A 16,174-nucleotide genomic window follows, 5' to 3' on the forward strand; every position below is an offset into this window, starting at 1 on the left:
TAAAGCCAAACCATTTAGTGAGGATAAATAAGCATGCGCTTTTTTCCCTTCAATTATTTATTGTTCCTCCGTCATTCAGTAAGAGTTAAGCAAATATTTTTAATCTGACCGCCCTCCCAGAAAGATGATGCGCTAAATACACACTGAAATAATACTGTCTTCCCCGAAGCAAGTGAATTCGCGGCAAAAAAAAAAAAAAAAGCAACCGGGGTGGGGGTGGGGTTGGAGAAAAAGGATCTTTCGCCCCCAAAGCCGGAGATGGGACAAGGAGGCGAAAAGCAGCGGGGGTGGGGGGATGCGGGTCACAGCTGAGAAGTGCAGCACACACAGTCGCCAGAATCCAACAATTCGACCAGAGGGTAGGACCGGCCATCGCGGCTCCGGCCAGGTCCCGAGAACCAGGGGGTGGCTTCTCCTCCCCCCTTGGGACAAAACTAACCCCCAGGCTCCCCCCCACCTCCGCCCCCGACGAGAGGGTCCTGGTGGGACGCAGGCACCTTCGGAGGGGCAGCTGGCAACGGCCTGGATGGAAGCAAGGCCCGGAGGGAGGTGAGTCGATTAGGTCAGCGCCGAGAGTACGGGATGGAGGGTCAGAAGCGGGCACCCGGGGGACTGGGGGCCGCGGCAAGAGACCCTCCCAAGACCTCCGGGGCCCTTCGCCGCCTTTGCAGAGCAGGGTCCCAGGTTCCGGCCCCCGCCGCACCTACCGCTCCTCACCTCACGCTGCCTGAGCCTCTGCCTCCACCGCAACCCAAGCCTCCACAGCCGCCACGGTCCGAGCCATTTTCCACTCAGCCGCCTCAGCCGCTGCCGAAAGCATCGGCGGACTCTGCGGCCAGCCAAGCAGATACGTCACTTCCGGCCGGTTAAGCACCGCCTTCCGTGCCCAAACTTCTTGCGGATTGGCTGGTGTGGACGGCCTACCTGAGGAGTGGGCGGGGCTTGGGCGCGTCGCGTGAGGCTCTAGCTGGGGGAGTGGGGGGTGACTCTGGCTCCCCGGGAGGAGTGCCCTGCGGGTTTAGGACGTCTCTCTGTGCAGCCCCAGACCAGGGGAGGGGGTCTCCGGGGACCCCAGTCGGCCACCTTTCAGGCCCGGAGTCCGAAGTCCCCCCCCCCCCCCGCCCCCAACCTCGGAACTATTCTATTGTTCCCGTGCCCTCTCCTGGGACTGTGCACTCGCCTGCATCCTGGCTGCAGCTCCCAGATTCGTGGTTTTGGCCCCAGGCCCGAGGAGATTAGTTTGTGATTGGAGGACTGAAAGGAACAGGCAAGATATAAAATCGTTCACTCCAACCAGCGTTTACCGAGTCCTCACAGTGCATCAGGTGCTGCGGGGTGTGTAATTAGTAGTCCGCCCATCACGTGGATCGTTTAAAGTGCTTTCACATCAGTGTCTCATCTAATCCTCACAACAGCCAGGTGAGGAAGATGGCCCAATAATAACACAGCCAGACGGCTCTTTTCTGCATTACAAAATATCTTCACATACAATCTCCATAATAATACCTTCCGCATGAGAATTGAATGAGATTATGCTTGTAAAGTATTTAGCCCTAAAATGTTAGATTAAAAAAATTACATGACCATGTTAAGCAGATAGGAAAATTAAACCCATTTACAGATGGTGAAGCTGGGGGCATGATTCAAACTCAGTTCTAACTCTAATCCATAGTATTTTTGTCCCTTAAGCAGTAAGAGAACAGCTCCTTCCAGAGGTTCCCAGTCTAATGTGATAGACTAGTATGGGCTGCAATTCTCCGACCAAAAAAAAAAAAAAAAAATTGTGAGAAAGCTGTAAGAGAAGTAAACACTCACCTCCAACAAATAGTGGAATATAAATCCGATTTTTCTTTCTTCTTTTTTTTGGAGGGAGGATGTGAAGTGGATGAAGCCCTCTAATCACTGTAATAAACATGCCTATGCCTCCCAGGAAATGAGACTGGCTGGAGTTGCTACTCTATGAAGTCTAGAAGCAACTATATGATTATTCCTTGTGGCTGTGGCTACCAACTCTTGTTCCACCCACCCTTCCTACTCCTAGTTTTCCACCAACTCCCCTCCTCCCCCCATGTACACACACTTCCAGGCAGGCTTTACACACCCTCGAAGAATGTCCCTTAGGAATCCGCTTAGTGCTACAGCATTGTTCTGCTTTATCTTCTGATCAAAGGAGGAATTTCTAGAATTGGCAGCTCTTTCAGGAGATTAAAAGGGGAGGGGAAAACCAATTGTCTCGGGCTGGTTTCCTAGCTTCTGCCCCAGAATTGAGTGTGCCTTCCTTCAGAAAAGAAGGACGGGGACTTGAGAGAACACTGTGTCTTGAGGGAAGATTATCTGTTTGACTTTTTTGTATCCTTCTTACATTTTTCTTAGAAGAAATATTTTCTCTGGGTCCCAGCAGCAGAGGGCCCTTGCTTGAGTGAGTTCCTTGTTACAGTTCAGACTTCATTATTTTATTACTGTTTTATTATGGCTCTTGAATGGCCAATACTTCATAGGCTCTGATCAATCGGAAGGGTCCCAATAAGAAGAGGAAGAAAGGGAGCTTGACGGTTCTCTGGATTCCAAAAAAGCAGCATTCACAAACTACCAGGTGTCAAGAATCTGAAATGGTAGCTCTTGCTTAGCTTATCTCATCTCTCTGGCAATAGGCATATGAAGATGCACGTGTGAACAATAGAAACACAAACTTCTAGGAGAAAGTGCAAACTGGTGCTGCTGTCATTTGGAACCAAATAGAACATAGCTGGCAGCTGTTTCTCCTCTTTCCCTTCTCCCACTGGCTTCAATATTAAGATTTAAAGGTAGAGAAAAGAATTGAGGAGGAGGCATTATACTTTTAAGTGTTCCAATCCTAACCTCCCACAGGGAACTTCACAGCACCACAAATATTCCCAAACTTCTTCCAGTACCAAATGAGAAATGGGCAACCTTGTTTTACCACAGGTAAAAATAGTAGCTGACATTTATTGAGCATTTGCTAAGGCCAGTCCTTGTTCTTAGTGCTTTACAAGTCATGGAGAGGAATTTACAAGAATCCCTCCAACAACCTCATAAAACGGTACCATTATGATATCCTCATTTTATAGCTGAGGAATTTGAGGAACGGAGAACATTAGTAATTTGCCCAGAGTCACACAGCTACTAAGTACTGTAGCTGGGATCCAAAGCTGGGTGGGACTGCATGCATCATGCTCTTTTAACTTCACACTGCCCCCAACAGGCCAAAGAGATATTAAGAGCAATAAAGTAGCTACAAAAGGCCGTTAATAAGTAAACCCATTGTCTTTCCTTTCCCAAAGCTGTATCCCCACCTCAGTAGGAGAACTCTGCTGGGTCCTACATGATACAACTTAAAAGCTGTGATCTCTACCTCTCAGAAGTCATTACCTAAGGTAGATAACACTGTCATAGAGGAATGACACTCAGAAGGTTAAATGTGTAGATGATGAAAAGATTTGAAGAAGGAATAGGAAATGTTTGTCCTGTGTTTCATTTAGCAAAAAATAAAAGGAAAAAAAAAGTATTGAGCCCTTATTTTCAATATGTCAGGCATTATGGTCTGTGCTGGGGATACAGTAGTGAACAAGACAAGGTGTCCCCTCCCTAACAGAGCTTAAAGTCCACCAGGGGAGACAAATATTAAACACCTAATTAAACAATCACTTAATCTCAATTGTGATAAGTGGTATGAAAGAAAACTATAGGGTTCTTTGATTTAGAATGGAAAGCAGAAAGGCATTCCCTGAGGAAATGACATTGAGCTGAGATCTAAAGGATGAGTAGAAATTGAGTGAGGAGGAGGGGAAAAACATCCCAGGCAGAGGGAACAGTGTGAGCAAAGACAGTGAGGGAGGAAGGGGCATGGTTCAGCTGAGGAAATGAAAAACCAGTGTTGCTGTTGTGCTGGGAACAAAGCGGAAGTGGCTTTATATGTGGTGATGGGGCAGGCAGACCATGCCAGGCCTGGGAGGCTGTATTAAAATTTTAGGTCTTTATCCTAAGAATGAGGAGAAGGATTTTAAGCTCTCAAATAACCCAAGTTGCATTTTAAAAAGATTTCTTAGAGCTGGGTAGAGAATGGATCAGAGAGAGGCTAGAGAGGTCTTGGGCAGCCCAGTTTGGAGGTTATTGCAAAAATCTAGGGAAGTGATGACGTTCTAGCTTGAACGTTGTGTAAGACACAGTAAATATAAAGCGAACTGGGCCAGGATTCCTGTCCTTGGAGATAGTCAAGTAGGGGAAAGAGACTTAGAAACAAGTATGACGTAGTGTTCTAAAAGCATTACTAGAGATATCTCTAAGTAACTTGGGAAGCTCAGGACAAAGAGGAGGAGAGGATGAAGGTATATTAGTTATCTATTGGTGCATATCAAATTATCCCAAAGCTTAACGGTTTACAGCAACAAAAATTTGCTATCTCACAGTTTCTTTGGTCAGGAATCCAGGCATGGCTTAGGTGGGTACTTTCGCCTCAAGGCTTTTCTCATGAGGTTACAGTCAAGCTATCTGTTAAAGGAAAAAGCCAGGTTGCAAATAATCTGTGGAATGCTAGTATTTATGTTTTAAAAAACAGAGTGTATGAGGGCTTCCCTGGTGGCACAGTGGTTAAGAATCCGCCTGCCAGTGCAGGGGACACAGGTTCGAGCCCTGGTCTGGGAAGATTCCCACATGCCGCAGAACAACTAAGCCCATGCACCACAACTACTGAGCCTGTGCTCTAGAGACCGCGAGCCATAACTACTGAGCCCTTGTGCCACAACTACTGAAGCCCACGCGCCTAGAGCCTGTGCACGGCAACACAAGAAGCCACCGCAATGAGAAGCCCGCACACCACAACGAAGAGTAGCCCCTACTTGCCGCAACTTGCCTCACACAGCAACGAAGACCAAATGCAGCCAAAAATAAAAACAAGTAAAATAAATTTATTAAAATGAAAAACAACGGAGTGTGTTGTAATAGCATAGGATACCTCTGGAAGGATACAAAAGAAGTTGGTAGTAGTGACTGTGTCTACAAAGAGGACCCGGGAGGCTGGGAGTCAGCAACAGAATGGAGCTTTCCTTTTAACTATATATTCCTTTTATACAGATTGGCTTTGTTACCATGAGTGTGTATTCCTTTCAACTTAGAAGAGAAAAATATGAGAGCTTAATAATTTTGGCATGAAGTATAGTTAGACTGCACTGGATGCTAATACATTTTGATTAGAAGCTGAATGATCAAAAAAAAGATTTTTTAAAAAGTTTATTGGGAAGTGTTGTAAAACAGCTCAGGAAGTATGTGGAATTGTGCAGACTCAGAGGGAGTGAGGAAGGATGGGGTCCTGAGTAGTTCTCATGTTATAAACCTGTTATAAGATTACGGTGGGGTCTTTAAGCTAGTTATCAGTCATTCAAGGACTTGTGTCCAGGATATTCCAGCATAGTCCTAGTATTAGATTCAGCTGGGTTCAATAGACATTGATTGAGATCGGCCAGAAGCTGGGCTGAGTGCAAGGGAAAAAACGGTGAATACAGTCTTGACACTGCCCTTGGAAAGCCTGCAGTCTAGTAAACCCCAAAACAACAGAAAAAACCACAAAAGTTACACAAATACAAAATGTCAACACAGTGTAGTAAAAGCTATGGTAAAATTGTGCACAAGGTCCCAACACAGGAGCTCCCAGCCCCGCTGGAGGGGAGGGCAGGGCAAGGGAGGCTTCCCAGAGGAAGTAGCCCTGAAGAATGAGTAGGAGTTAGTCATGTAAAGGTGGGGAATGGTGTTTCAGGCAGAGGGAAAAGCAAGAGCACAGGTACAGAGGCCTCAAAATGGCTCAGGGTATTTGGGGATACATGGAACTTAAATATCTCCAATATAGGCAATTATTTAAGTAGGTGGCTGAAAGTTTTTTTAAATCTTAGACCTTTGCAAATTTGTCCACATAAATATATTAACAGATTTTTTTTAACCCACTGTCATATGATGGGTCCTGAGTTTTAACTGGGAAGTATGGTCGCTGTGGCTGACAGTAATCTCTCCATTTTCTAAAATCCTAACATTTAATTACTTACTCAGTTTAGTCCTTAATTACTGCCTTAGAGTGCTTTCAAATTGTTTTGTAATTATAACTTCCATCTATTGAGTTCTTACTGTTAGGCATCGTGCTCAGCATTACAGATACTGTTTTATTTAATCCAAAGCCTAAATTTTTTGCTACTGCTATCCTCAACTGCTCCCAGATAATATCGTAAACTCCCTGAGGGCAGAAACCAAAGTTTAGATCTATGTTTTCCTTTCTCACAACTTCCCTACCCAGCCCTCCTCATTTAACCCCCTTACACACATAACTTCCCTCTCTCCCTTGATCTTACACCGCCTCCAGCTTCTGCCTGATGTTGGTGCCTCAAAAGAACTGTCTCATATTTGCCAACTCTACTTTCTCATCCCCCTGGACTTTCATCCCCCTCCACATACTGAAACATCTCCTATCAAGTCACTATTGACCCACATCTTGCCAAAGACAGGTCAATTCTCTGTCCTCATCCTTCTGGACCACTCAGCATTTTCTGACATTAGTTATCACTCCCTCCTGGAAGCACTTTGTTCTCAAAGCTTCCATGATGCCAGGTTCATCTTGTTTTCCTTCTATCTTCCTGCTTACTTCTTAGTTTCTTATCAGCTCCTTCCCCTTTATCAGACCTCCAAAGTTAGGAGTGCCCCCAAGACCTAGTCTTCAACTCTTTTTTCTTTGTTTATACTGTCTAACTAGGTGAGCTCATCAAGTCCCGTGGTTTTAAATACCATTCCTAGGCCAATGATTCTTAAACTTATATTTCCAGCCCCTGCCTTCTCCCCTGAACTTAAAACTTGTGTAACTGTATATTTGATATCTCCATTTGGATGTTTGATAGGCAACTCAAAATTAAGATGCACTAAATGAGAAATTGCAACTCATTATCTCACATCTGTTCCCACTTCCTCATCCCCTCATTCCCCCAGGATTTATCCATCTCTATAATTGGCACCATCAGCCCAGTTACATAGGCCAAAAGGTCAGGAGTTATCCTTGATTCCTCTCATTTCTTCATGTCCCAATCAGTAAGTATTACTGGCTTTACCTCCAAAATATACTCTAACGCATAAACTGACCATCTTTGCCATCTCTCTGCTGTAATCCTGGTCTAAACCACCATCCAACCAGTCTTCCCATATCTAGTCTTGCCCCACTAAATTCATTACCCATGAGTAAGTGGACTTTATTTTATTTATTTTCAACTCTCCTTCCCTATCTCGGAGTGCTTTTAAATGGTATATCAGATCACCTCGCCTCTGACTAAAACTCTGTAGTAGCTTCCCATTGCACTGAAAATGAACCTTGCCTTTACTTGCAAAACCTCACAATATCTCATCCCTGTTTACCTCTCCTGAATGGCTCCACCCTTTGCACACTATGTTCCAGCAACAGCAGCCTTCTTTTCATTCCTAAGGAGATAAGAACAGGTAAGCTCAGTCCTGCTCTAATGAATTTGCACTAGCTCTTCCCTTTGCGTGGAATGTTGTCTCCTTATTGGCTAGCTCTGTTTTGTTATTCAGATCTCTGCTTAAATGTCACCTCTTTGGGGAGAACTTCCCTTACTACCCAATATAAAATAACTACCTGGTCCTTACGTATATAACATCACTTTATTTTAATGCTCTGTGAAGCATTGATCACCTCCTGATACTTTTAGTTCATTGTCCACACTAGAAAGTAAGCTCAGTGACAGCGTGGACTTTGTGTTGTTCATCACTAAGTCCTCAGCATTTAGAGCAGTGCCTGGCACAGAGCAGGAGCGTAAGAATTGTTAAATGAATGAATGAATGAATCTACTTTCATTTATTTTATTTTATTTTTTTTTAAATTTTATTTATTTATGGCTGTGTTGGGTCTTTGTTTCTGTGCGAGGGCTTTCTCTAGTTGCGGCAAGCGGGGGCCACTCTTCATCGCAGTGCGCGGGCCTCTCACTATCGTGGCCTCTTTTGTTGCGGAGCACAGGCTCCAGATGCGCAGGCTCAGTAGTTGTGGCTCACGGGCCTAGTTGCTCCGCGGCATGTGGGATCTTCCCAGACCAGGGCTCGAACCCGCGTCCCCCGCATTAGTAGGCAGATTCTCAACCACTGCGCCACCAGGGAAGCCCCATTTATTTTTAATATTTTCTCCCCTTCAGTTAAAATGACATAGCCAAGATTCACCTCTTAAAGGGCTTAGAAAGGAGCATGAATTATGAAAGACTAATATTATTTAAATGTAAGCCCTGCTTTGTAAACCAAGGGCAGGGAGCATTTGTACTGCCACGGAAGCATTAAAAAAGATTCAGTTGGGAGTTATTATATAAAATACAAAATTAAATTGGAAACTTTTCAAGGAAGAACTATGCGTGCTTTAAAAAAGGATGTCAATTTTGTGCATCATAAAAGTAATATGTGTAGGCTATGACTCACAAGAGGAATGTCTAGCCTACTCTTTTCTCTCTTCCTCTCCCTTCCCTATAAATATCATAAAGAAACAGCTGTGACAGGCACTTGAAAGAGCAGCTAACATTTTCTGAGAGCTTACTATGTGCTAGACTCTAAGAGACTTAATGGATTAACTTATTTATTCTTCACAATAACCCTATGAGGAAGGAAAAATTATAATTCCCATTTTACAGACATGAAGCACAGAGAGATTAAGTAACTTGCCCTGGGTCACACAGTTAATAAGTGGTGGAGCAGGACAAGTTGACTCCAGTGCCCAAGCTCTTAATCACCTACCATGCTGTCCTAGGGGATGGCATTTCAACGTGTCTGAGTGTTTGTCACCAATATAGTCCTCGTCAAGACTACAGAGGAGGGTGAGTAAGGAAAAATACATGGGGGTGTGGAGTTAATGTCAAACCCAATAACCCAAAGGTTTTTCTTTTTTGTACCATGGACCCTTTTGGCAGTCAGGTAAAGTCTATAGATTCCTTTCTCAGAACAATGTTTCTACATACAAACATTTGGAAGCCAATTATATTAAAATATAGTTCTCAGAATATTAAATCAGCATTTGCTATAGTAATATACATCCTTATTAATGTACAAAATAAGACAAATGGGAGGACAATGGCAGATCTAGTGACTACCGTAATTTCATAGTAGTGTGAGCATAAATGCTATTTCAAAATATTTTTAACTGCTAAAATGTGACATAGAAATATCTATTGGTATATCTGTTGGTGACAGTCACAGGTACAGCTAATACTACTATAACTTGTTGCCTACATTAGTAATGAAGGAATTGCTAAATTTCTATTAGAGTTTAGTAAAAAAAAAAAAAAAAAAAAAAAATGTAATTTTTTTTTCCCCATCCAAGATCACAGGCCTCCTGAGTTCTGTCCATGGATATCCTGGGGATTATTTCAGCTGGCTAGGGAGGTCTGTGGGCCTCAGGTTAAAAATCCCTATGAGCCAAGGTAAACTGGGTAAACTGTGGTGACCCACTGTATGGACAAGAAGTGGGTTAAGAAGAGGCCCAGGCACCTGACTGAGAATTCCTGGATTCAGTGGTGTGGACTGTTCGCCCCTTCCCATAAGCCTGTTGATTGACAATGGAAAATTAAATGAATTAAAACTTGTTCTGTGATATCTGAGAATAATTCCTTAAATGTGTTTCTAACATTTCCTGAAACGCAGTATATTATTACACAAAGTTTAAAAATTAAAGCAAATTTGAGAAAAAACAGATACAAATGGATGGGAGTCTATTTTGGCACTTTGAGGGTTTATAGCTTTGGGACAAATGAGAGGCAGTACACCGTGACGGCAAGCCTTCCTCATTCTGCCACCCCCTACTTCCCAGTAACTTCAAAAGGGCTTAGCAGACAACAAAATGGAGATCAGAGAATAATTTCAGAGCATGTATGGGACAACCCAAGGTGACCAAGAAATGTACTGAAATCCTGCAGTGATTGGGGCACAGATCAGTACAGTGCAGATAGTAACATGAATGTGACATCACTTGTTACTACAATCTGAATAGTCAGAGGAAATTTGAGTTATAGGGAACTTAATTCTACTAGGAAGATTTGTACTATTGTAATAACTATAATAGTTAACATGAATTGAATGTTTACTATGTGCTAGGCACTGTTGGAAGCATTAACATGCATTAACATATTTAATTCTTAGAGCAAATTTATGAGGTAAGTGCTATTAAAATCTACATTTTATGGTTAAGGAAACTGAGGTACAGAGAGGTAGAAGCATATTCTTGACTTGATTTAAATGTTGTATTGACTGTACACTAGCTGCTGTAACAACAAACTTTGATATCTCAGTGGCTTAATGCAATATAAAGTTATTTCTCTCACACATATGCCCAATAAGAGCTTGGGTATTGAGTGACCCAGACTGATGGAAAGGTCTATCGTCTTCGGTACACTACACCCAAAGTCACTCTGAGGTTTCTTGCACCATCCTGAAGGTGAAATGCACCCAATTCAACTGGCCAGAATTCTCTTGCCTACACCTAACTGCAAGGGAGGCTGGGAAATTTCGTTGAACTGTGGGCCCAGAGGGAAACAAAACCAGTTTGGCAACCAGCTAGCCAGTCTTGGTCAAACTAACAGATCAGATAACTCTACTGGTTCAAGCAGAAAGCTTCCCCTTTTTCTTTCAAAATGTGCTCCTTAAAGAACTAAAACCATTTTTTTTTTCCGGCCGTGTCGCAGGGCATGTGGGATCTTAGTTCCCCGACCAGGGATGGAGCCCGTGCCCCATGCAGTGGAAGCACGAGGTCTTAACCACTGGACCACCAGAGAAGCCCCCTAAAGGCACTTTTAGATGAGCTTAGTGCATGGCTTTTTTTTTTTTTAAAGAAGGGAAAGATAATTATTTGCCTCTATGCTGAGGATATTACCACTAAGCAGGCTCTGAATCTTTCTACATAATTATTGTCAGAAAGCATAGCTTGAGATCAACTCTTTTTATATTCAAATATTGTTTTAGGTCGCTGTCCTCCAACATTTAATTCATTTATTGACAAAAAATTTATACAGCACATACACTATGCAGTTACCTGGAAAGTAAAAATTTTTAACTAATTTACTGAGTTCTCTTGACTAATAGAGGCTAGAATGATCTTGACCACATGTGTGTGGAAGAACTTTGGGGCCTGAGGCATTATCTGCCCATGTGATTATGTGGGTTAAGATCTATTTTTTGAGGAAAGTTTTAAGTCCACTTCCAAATGGCAATAGGATAGCCTTTTTCAAGCTATCACACTGTTAGACCCCTTACTTCTCTATAAGATTGTTAGTCCTATCTTCAGTGCCATTGATTTTCAAAACAATTACTAATTAGCAGCAAGATCATTTCCACTCTAGTTTCTTGCCAGAGAAATGACTTCAATTCTCTACTACAAATTATTCATCAAAAGCTCAGGTGAAAGAAGTAATATTCATTGAGGATTACCTGAAGGATAAGTAATCCACCCATTTCTCTAGACATTCTAAATGTTATCCCTGATTCACAGCTGCTAGTATAAGCTGTGTAGCTGGATTGCCTCTGGTCCCTTATAGAACTTCTTTTACTGAGCCGCACTTTGGTTTTATGCATTGAAGCTAGTTCTGAGAGATGGCCCTGGGAATCTTGCTGTTGTGTTTACTGCAGGGATATTGTTGAGGACTTTGACCATTATGTCACAGAGTGACTCATGATGAAGGAATATTTCTCTCAGATCCTAATACCAGGAAGCTATATTTCTCTTAAGAACTACTTCATTTTTTTTTTTATTATGGGCACATTGAATTTCATAATTTTTCATATTTCCCTATTGCTCTGTTCCTGGAAGCTCAGAATCAAATATACAGCCCAGATCTAGTTACTGTGTAGAACTGTATAATATGCACTTTTGTATGTCAGTCCTAACAATTGACTTCATTTTCCTTCTCCTGTTAGTCTTTACTTTTCTTTTTTTTTTTTAACATCTTTATTGGAGTATAATTGCTTTACATTGTTGTGTTAGTTGCTGCTGTATAACAAAGTGAATAAGCTATACGCATACATATATCTCCATATCCCCTCCCTCTTGCGTCTCCCTCCCACCCTCCCTATCCCACCCCTCTAGGTGGACACAAAGCACCGAGCTGATCTCTCTGTGCTATGCAGCTGCTTAAAAATATGGAACGCTTCATGAATTTGCGTGTCATCCTTGCGCAAGGGCCATGCTAATCTTCTCTGTATCGTTCCAATTTTAGTATATGTGCTGCTGAAGGGAGCACTGTCTTTACTTTTCACCTTCATCCCAATTTCTGAATTATTTCCTGTTATATTTCTGTAAGTTGCTTCGAAACCTTTTGGGAACATATAAACTATTTACATGTTTCAGAACGTATTTGCGTGTGTATGTTTTTATATGAAGTAATGCTCAAATATTTGGAATAACAAACAAAAGATTTTGAGCTAGATATTTGCTTTAACACAAGTTTTACCTTGGAGTTCATGTTTGTTTCTTTCCTTGTACTTCACTGATTCTAACATCTGTCCTTCAATTCATGCTTTAAACCCCTCCCACCTTTACTTTTTCTCAAGCTCCTTCCTGATGGCTCCTCAGAGAGGCTTTCTGACCCCCGTTCTCTCTAAAGCTGATGTTTGTCCCCTACCTACCTCAGCTCATTATTCTTCCTCCCAGCACCCTGCCTTTTTCTTCATAGCACCATCTTTTAAGTTCATTTTATTAATTCACTTGATAGTTACCTGTCTCCTCCACTAGAGAGTGAACATGTGAGGGGAAGTACTGTGTTGTTTGCTTCATCTAGGTCTTAAGATGAATGAATCAACGTTTCAGCCCCAAAACTGCAGAAAATCTCTTCTCACTCTTTTATACCCTAAGGATAGTTCCCTTTTCTGAACTCCTGAATTTACTCCTGTCTGACCACAATCACCCACCACATTTAAAGGCTTTGATTCCTCTTTGTTTCATGTTTCAGGATGGATTTCCTCAATTACATTGTGAGTTTTTAATTATTTGGCTAATGGATTAGAGGAACACTGGAGGTACAGTCAGTAGTATCTAGATTTCAGCAAGGGATTTAAATAGTCTCGAGATATTCATGAGGGCAATGATGACAGAAGGGCATGAAGGGGAGGTAGAAAGAGAGCTTACATTTATTGAGAACTATTTAGATTAGGGAAGAGAAGAACCAGTGAATGCAAGTGACAGGGAGGTAGATTTCAGCTCACTTCTTTAACAATGAGGGTAAGCCAAAAATAGAATGAGTTTCCTTGGAAGATCCTTCACTCAACAAAATGTATTGAGCACATTTCATGTACCAGGCATGGTCCTAGTTACTGGGGATGGAGCATGAATAAGACTTGGTCCCTGTTCTCATGGCACTGACAATCTAGGCAATCTAGACAATCTAGATGGGAAGAATCCATCTCAGAAAATGTTCCATCAGGCCTGGAATCAGGGATTCTAGCCCTGGGCAGAAGCCAGATTCAAAGGTTGAAGACTTAAAACTGTGTATCAGACACCATTCGAAGCACCATACACAGCCTCCACGTTCCCTTAAGACACACAGATCCTTGAGGGGAGGAACATTATACTGCTCTTCGGTTCCTCAGGGCCCTGAGTGTTGCTGTGCACATAGGAGACATTTGGTATTCAGTTGACAACTGATATCATTCAAGTGCTTCAATGGCAATGAGATGCTAGTAGCATTCTTGCGCCCGTCACACAGACAGTAAAATAAAAATTAACAATGCCATAAAAAACAAGTTAAATTATTTGCCAGAGACCGATTTTTGCAGTTCTTGTCAAAGTTGGATATACACTCAGGAATTCCTGGCCTGCAGTCCTGGGCTTAGCCTCTCTCTCCAAATACATGAGGTAACTGTAATTGTTATGTAGCCAGTCATTATGGGGATGCTAGAATGTCATAGCTACAACGATGCCATCTGTAATAAGAGCCTTGATGAAAGCTCTAGATACTATTTTAAATATGCTATGAGTTTTGTTTCCTCTGCCTTTACATAAATGAATTGATTTTTAAAATTTAAGTATGGTTGATGTACAATATCATACAAGTTTCAGGTATACAACATAGTGATTCACAATTTTTAAACGTTATATACTTCATTTATAGCTATTATAAAATATTGGCTATATTCTCTGTGCTCTACAATATATTCTTTTTTTTTTCTTAAAGGAGAAAGGTCCCAAATCAGTTTTTTAAAAATAAATTTTTTATTTTTAAATTTTTTTTTGGCTGCCTTGGGTCTTCATTGCTGCACACAGGCTTTCTCTAGTTGCGGCGAAGGGGGGCTACTCTTCACTGCGGTGCGTAGGCTTCTCATTGCGGTGGCTTCTCTTGTTGCAGGGCACAGGCTCTAGGCACACGGGTTTCAGCAGTTGTGGCTCGTGGGCTCTAGAGTGCAGGCTCAGTAGTTTTGGCGCACGGGTTTAGTTGCTCCGCAGCATGTGGGATCTTCCTGGACTAGGGCTTGAACCCATGTCCCCTGCATTTGCAGGTGTATTCTTAACCACTGCACCACCAGGGAAGTCTACCAGGGAAGTCCCTGTACAATATATTCTTGTAGCTTATTTTTTAAAAGTATTTATTTATTTATTTAGGCTGTGCTGGTCTTAGTTGTGGCATGTGGGATCTTTAGTTGCAGCATGTGGGATCTTTTAGCTGTGGCATGCGTGGGGGATCTAGTTCCCTGACCAGGGATCAAACCCTGGCCTCCTGCATTGGGAGCGTGGAGTCTTACGCACTGAACCACCAGGGAAGTCCCTGTAGCTTATTTATTTTATACATAGTAGTTTGTATCTCTTAATCCCCTACCCCTATCTTGCCCCTCCCCCCTTCCCACTCCCTGCCGGTAATCATGTTTGTTCTCTATATCTGTGAGTCTATTTCTTTTTTGCTATATTCACTAGTTTGTCTTATTTTTTAGATTCCACATATAAGTGATATCATATAGTATTTGTCTTTGACATTTCACTAAGTATAATACTCTCCAAGTCCATCCATGTTTTACTCTAGATCCAGCAGGGGGAGCCAGGTCCATGTTGATTAAAGGCAAAAACCAAACCAGAACAACACCCCCCCCCAAAAAAAACACTAAAAAAAAACCCTTCTAATTTCCAAAGTATTCTATTTCCACCTTCCACTAAGTGTCCGTGAACAGCTCTTTCTTTCCTCTCTGTCTGAGAATTTAGGGCATAAAAATGAACTTGATACATGTCACAACAGAAAACTTACACTTTTTGGAATTACCTTGAAAATGTCAGTATTCCATTTACCCATTTATTCCCACGAGCACAAATTGTTGCCTGCTCTGCCTGCCGGTCTGGGGCAGGACAAGAGGCAGCCAAAGTAGGGAAGGGTCAGACTAGAGATCTGTGATGGGGCAGCTAATAGGAGAGAGCAGCCACCTTCAGGGAGGAAGAGATCGTTGAATTGGATCTTGAAGGACAGTTAAGCATTCTTCAGTCAGTCATGGTTGGAACTGGCATTCCAGACTGTGAGAATAATATGAGCAAATAACAGATGCAGTGTATTTGTAGAATTACAGATAGGAGAGGAGCAAGGTTGAGGGTAGGTAAGATAATTCTGAAAAGTAACCTAAGTAGAGTTTATTTCAACAGTGTTGGAGAATAGCTAACCATAATAACTAATATTTGTGTTAAATAAATATCTAATATTCAGCAAATACTTATATAGCACTTAATATATTCCAAATGCAGTTGTAAGTACTTTATAAATATTAACTAATTTAATCTTCACACAATCTGATTATTCTCCCCATTTCCAAATGAAGAAACTGAGGAAAAGTGAGGTTGAATAATTTGCCCAAGGTCACACAACCTGGGAGGGGTGGAGCTGGCATTTGAGACCTGAAAGTCTTGCTCCAAAGTCTCTGCCGCTGATCTAAATATTTGACCCTTGGGCTTCTCTGGTGGCGCAGTGGTTAAGAATCCGCCTGCCAATGCAGGCGACACGGGTTGGAGCCCTGGTCTGGGAAGATCCCACCTGCTGCGGAGGAACTAAGCCCGTGTGCCACAACTACTGAGCCTGCGCTCTAGAGCCCACGAGCCACAACTACTGAAGCCCACCCTCCTAGAGCCCATGCTCCACAACAAGAGAAGCCACAGCAATGAGAAGCCTGCGCACTGCAACGA

The 16,174-nt window shown here is 42.4% G+C and overlaps 1 protein-coding gene and 1 non-coding gene across 4 annotated transcripts in view; both read right to left on the reverse strand.

The window, feature by feature from the left end:
* PIK3C2A (phosphatidylinositol-4-phosphate 3-kinase catalytic subunit type 2 alpha) overlaps positions 1–816 on the reverse strand; it is a 102,945-nt gene extending 102,129 nt beyond the window's left edge. For 2 of the 3 annotated variants that reach the window (XR_009504664.1, XM_059931202.1), the window contains exon 1: positions 718–816. The gene's annotated coding sequence lies outside the window, so the exon portion shown is untranslated. Of the gene's footprint in view, positions 1–707 lie in introns of all 3 variants that reach the window. The other variant, XM_059931203.1, reaches the window with a different exon arrangement.
* An 11,343-nt stretch (positions 817–12,159) lies between these two features.
* Positions 12,160–12,266, reverse strand: LOC132371181 (U6 spliceosomal RNA). Its single transcript, XR_009504802.1, has one exon. It is a non-coding gene; the product is annotated as a U6 spliceosomal RNA (small nuclear RNA).
* Between the last annotated feature and the right edge of the window lie 3,908 nt (positions 12,267–16,174).

Source organism: Balaenoptera ricei, chromosome 8 (genome assembly GCF_028023285.1).
Source record: "Balaenoptera ricei isolate mBalRic1 chromosome 8, mBalRic1.hap2, whole genome shotgun sequence".
In the NCBI taxonomy this organism is placed as follows: Eukaryota; Metazoa; Chordata; class Mammalia; order Artiodactyla; family Balaenopteridae; genus Balaenoptera; species Balaenoptera ricei.